The sequence below is a fragment of the Sinocyclocheilus anshuiensis genome, unplaced genomic scaffold (assembly GCF_001515605.1).
Source record: "Sinocyclocheilus anshuiensis isolate Anshui unplaced genomic scaffold, SAMN03320099.WGS_v1.1 scaffold735, whole genome shotgun sequence".
Taxonomy (NCBI): Eukaryota; Metazoa; Chordata; class Actinopteri; order Cypriniformes; family Cyprinidae; genus Sinocyclocheilus; species Sinocyclocheilus anshuiensis.
The window spans coordinates 550,121-555,634 of NW_015548245.1; positions in this window are offsets into that span (position 1 = coordinate 550,121).

A 5,514-nucleotide genomic window follows, 5' to 3' on the forward strand; every position below is an offset into this window, starting at 1 on the left:
TTTGTGATATCACAAATACTGACGAATGGGACGAGACCTGGTTGAGCTGCACTAGAGAAGGCAACGAGTGTTATCACTATGTCGGAGACACGTTAGCTTTCTCAAGGCAGACGAACTTAGAGTGGTTACAATCATCCGGGTTTAAATTGCGCTCAAATTGATTTGATTTTGACCAATATTTACACTGAAGCTCGCAGGCGGCTATGGTAAGGGGCGTAACATTTCCCGACCAGGCGCCGAGTGCTGCCAATCACAGCACATACTGGCCCAGCTAACCAATCACAGCACATTTCGTATTTCAGAAGGCGGGCCTTCATTTGATACAGGAACTATTCTTTTTTCGTTTTTCGAACAATCTAGTATGAGAGCGTGCTCTAGTATACCCCCAAAACAAAATCAAGACTTTGTAAAAGAGCATAATAGGACCCCTTTAATTCAAGTCTGTATGTACAGTAGAGGGCGCAGCTCAAACAAGCCTTTAAATTGTGCTGCTATTCTGTATTGCACAAAGAATATGATGCAGGAGAAGAAAGTTCAACACTCTTCAACAATGAATTTTTAAAATATGAAAGATGCAATGCCATGCAAAAGTAAAGAAGTTACAGTAGAAGAACATGAGATAAAATGCAACAAAGCTGTGAGCCCGATGAAATTAAAGATTCATGTTCCTTCTATAATGACCTAGATGACATTCTGGGAGCGAGTGCTTGTGCTAATCTGACAGATGTTGTCAAGGGGAGAAACGTGGACTCGCAAAGTGACGAAAAAGAGTGCTCTGTCATTCGCCATTCACACTTCAACCATGTTTACACTGCAATCCAATGTAAAATGATAATACTCCAACTGAGACTATGAGATTTATAATGGACAAATCAATATTGTTTTCTTTTCTGGAATGCCTACAGCTGACATAAAAGTTATGGTTTCAGAGCACAAAATACAATATTACAGACACCATTCAACTGAAATTGTGAAAAAAATTAAGGATGTATGCAATTCTGCAGTAACCTATTCAATAAAGTGAAAATTAGTGAAAACTGTGTTTATGTTGATACTAAGACATATATACACTAGCGTTCAAAAATTTGCAGTCAGTAAGATTTTTTTTAAAGAAATTAATACTTTTATTCAGCAAGGACACATTAAATTGATCAAATTTATGCATGCATTATTATTTTTAAATAGACTACAATTTCAGATTTTGCATCGTTTTCATATGTGCAGCATTAATGCAAGAGCCAGTGATCACATTTCCCAAGTTGTTTCCTGTAATAAACTTGACAAACCTCGGTTTCAGGATGTGCCGAAACTACTTTTTGAAATAGATCAATAGTCAACACTGGGAGCCACAATAGCTTGACTGCAACAGTTTGTTCCACTGTTAGAGGAAAGTTCTCTGTCACTCCAGGTGAAGTCTCGACTGACTACTGACATACACAAATGTGTCTCTTCTCGTCCTTGCACTTCACAGCCAACCCGGGTCCAAATCTGGAGTTTTCCCGCCAGATATGCACTGCACGAAAAATCACTTCCTAATGAGTTTGAATTAGTCTCTTTTGGCATGTTTTCCAGTAAAATATCTGAAAATCCTTGAAACAAGATCAAATTTTCTCATATCTTGTATTGTTTTTCACTTGTTTATACTTAAAATGGAGCAACTTGGAGTAGCAACACCATCAAATCTGTCATATACTTTCAAAGCACAAAGTTTGTTTTCTTAATCTTGTGAGATGCCTTTCCATCCATTATAAATGGTGGTTTTGATAGTCTGACATCTGACATTTCAACACTTCCATGTTTTAAACTGCCTTTCATCACAGTCGGAAAATGATAGACTGATGTCAGCAGATCCATCAGCACCCACATGTCTGATCCGCATCCAAGAGACAAATAAAGGATTTCATTATGCTTATGTGGGCATAATTCCAGTGATTGTTTGCTTAGCTGGAAATTTCTGCTAAAGTGATTACTGCTCACATAGCTTTTAGGCAATTAACCATTAAGGTAAGTTTCAGGATAGCCACATTTAATAAATTAATAAAACAGCACCTCAAAGTACTCTAAGCCTTATGAAACATTTGGACAGACTTTGTTCACGTCATGGTGGAATGATTAGTCAAGCTTTGTTAACAGAGCAACATTAATAAAACTACAGACGCCAAAAGAATGTAATTTAGCGTAGTATTAACCTGCATTTTGAAAATTGCATTTGGTGAATTCAAGACCAGACTGACACACACCAGGACTCAAAATGAACATACGGCTCCCTCTAGTGTTCAACACACGCTTTGCAGGCTGACATATTTATATCTTTACATAAGTTTATACTTGGTCTTCAATGCCAATCACATTCATCTTTTGAAACAAACCTCACAAGCTACTGTTGATGGACACTGAAGACTTTTTCAAGGTTTGCTTTTTTTCTGGTCAAAAATATATTTTAAAAAGATGCTAAATATATGCAAATATTTAAGGGAATATATGTAAATACAGTTAAAACCTCATATATAACAAGATGAAACAAGAAAAAACATTTCCAATTTTAAAATACATAAAAATCCTTAGATTGAATATATATAGAAATATAAGTAATGCATCACGGTTGCCACAATAATTTTAAGCAGCACAACTGTTTTCAACATTAACAATAAAAAGAAATGTTTCTTGAGCAGCAAATCAGCGTATTAGAATGATTTCTGAAGGATCGTGCGACACTGAAGACTGGAGTAATTATTGCTAAAAATTCAGCTTTGCTATCATGAAATAAATGACATGTAAAATATATATATATATATTTAAATAGAGAACAGTTCTATACATTTTAGTAACATTTCACAGTATTACTGTTTTTGCTTGTATTTTTCAATCAAATAAATTCTGCCTCGGTGAGCATAAGAGACTTTAAAACATTAATTCAAAATATGCATCGAAATGAGGCAAGAAAATATATTTCTTAAAATACATAACCAAAAATACATGTTGGACAATTTCTTCGTATTTATAAGTAACCTAACTAAAACTTATCAAAAATATATTAAAATATATCTGATAGTATATTTATTTTTGCCATATAGGGATAAAAGTATACTTCTTTACATAAGTGTTTCTATGTGTGTGGCTGCATCCGTGTGGGCTTGAGATCATAGATGAACTCGCTTTTGCAGCTGTGTCTGTTCTTTATGTTAGCGGCCGCACAGTGTGTTAAGTGCCCCCTTCAGCTGTCTACGACTCTCCCTTGAGCCCCAACCACTTACCGGAGACTGGGGAGGCCAAGCTCGACTGCCTCTCCTCACCCACTGAGTGCTTAACAACCAGCGGCTAAAAAACGCTCGTACGTTAAATTGTAATGCTTCTTCAGTTCGCGCTAATAGCGCTGGTGTCATTGATTTCTTGTCGCGCCCCCTCAGCCAGGCGAAATACTAATGGTGGTGGTCAATAAAGCACATGAACTGGAAGTTCTCACTCTTCACTTCTATCAAACTCAGCCCTAAAAATAGCCGCCACATTCTGCATCACCACCAGCTTACTTAAAGGAATAGTTCACCCAAAAATGAAAATGTGCTCACCCACAGGTCGTCCAAGATGTAGATGAGTTTCTTGATCGAAACAGATTTGGAGAAATGTAGTATTACATCACTTGCTCACCAATGGATCCTCTGCAGTGAATGGGTGCCGTCAGAATGAGAGTCCAAACAGCTGATAAAAACAACACAATAATCCACAAGTAATTCACACCACTCCAGTCCATCAATTAACGTTTAGTGAAGCAAAAAGCTGTGGCATTTTAAATTTAAACTGTCGCTTCTTGACAAAACAAGAGTCCATAATCCATAATAACGATTCCTCCAGTGAAAAAGTTCATTCTCTGTTGTCCTATTACATTCAAAATCCACTTCAAAAGGAGATATTTTATTTAACAGAAATTACTTTTCAAAAACTACAACGAACGACTCGTTTGGACTACAACACATATTTTCCGGGATTTGTGATATCACAAATACCGACGAATGGGACGAGACTTGGTTGAGCTGCACTAGAGAAGGTCCCTGTTTTGGACTGTTTTCGCTTGTAAATGGTGCTTGATCTGTGCATATTTCTTTCCTGCTTCAGATGAGATAATGTTTCAATGGAGAAAGCAATATTACGGGTAGAGGACTCCGTAAGCAACAGTTTGATGTTAAAAACATCTTCATGATTAATTTGTTTCTTACAAACACACAGCTTTTCGCTTCACAAGACATTAATTGATACTTGTGAATTGATGTGATGCTTTTATCAAAGAAATTATCTGTCGCTACTTCTGTTACATTGCAACATTACAAACACAATTCTTCATTTGATGTCATAAAAATGTATATCAATTAATTAATATCAGCTTATCCTGAATGTTTCTTTGTACATTTTTATCAACTTTAAAAGAATTAGACACATTTTTTTTTTACAGTTATTTGATTGTAAGCAAGTTTAAAATTAAAGTTGACATGAAATGTTCACAGATCATTTTAATTTCAAAAGAAAAATAAATAGGGCTGTACTTGATTTTATATGTCAGTAATTGGATCATAAAAAGAGAGCATTACATACCAAATGGGAGTCAAGAAAAAAAAAAAAAAGTAAAAAACACAACCCCCCCAACACACAATTACAATCTAGAGATATTGCAGCTTTTTTTTTTTTACTGTCACATATCTTTCTGAAAGGCCCCTTTTGAGTGAGGTATTGATCCGTTATATAAACGCTCAATGCCACTTCCTGCCACGAGGATGAAGTGTAGATATTGCTTCACTTCCTGTTTGTTGCTGCCGTGTGTTTTGAGTTTGAGCTCCGTCAAGTTAATTCTTTGTCGTCTAATTTTTTATCTTAAAATCAATTTTATACACCATCATTCTCGTTTCTATAACGTGTGAATATATCCCCTATCGTATTCTACAACAAAAACAATCAGAGCACCTTGTTATCACTAGTTCTATTTTTGACTTCCCGAGTCCGCTATTAGCATATAGCCCGCTAGCATCGCCAGCGTGGTTGCCGCTAATCTCGCTTACATTACTAATACACTATTCACTGTTACTTGCTTTAATGGCGGATGTGTGTCTGTTAAAAGCGCTATATAAATAAAGGTGACTTGACTTGACTTGTAGTTTAGAAATTGCTTTGTCTCAAAACAGAGTTCATAAAAACATTGATACTGTCAGTTTACTAATGCCCATTGTGTTTCACATTCTTTTCACAAATTCAACATTCACACCAGGGTAGCAATGTGACAGCTATTTTAGAGAACAGCATAAAAAAATACTAATTTCTTTTAATTAAGCAACTCTCTATGGAAATGGATACATATTTTGCAGTTATTCTGGTCAAACTAAACAAATTCCTAGTAGGATATCGTAAGTGAAATTTTAAGTGATTGTTGTGTTTTGTCAATGTTGTGAGCTTGAAGCAGGCCTTCACTCTTAAAAATAAAGGTGCTTCAAAAGGTTCTTCAAGCGATGCCATAGAAGAACCATTTTTGGT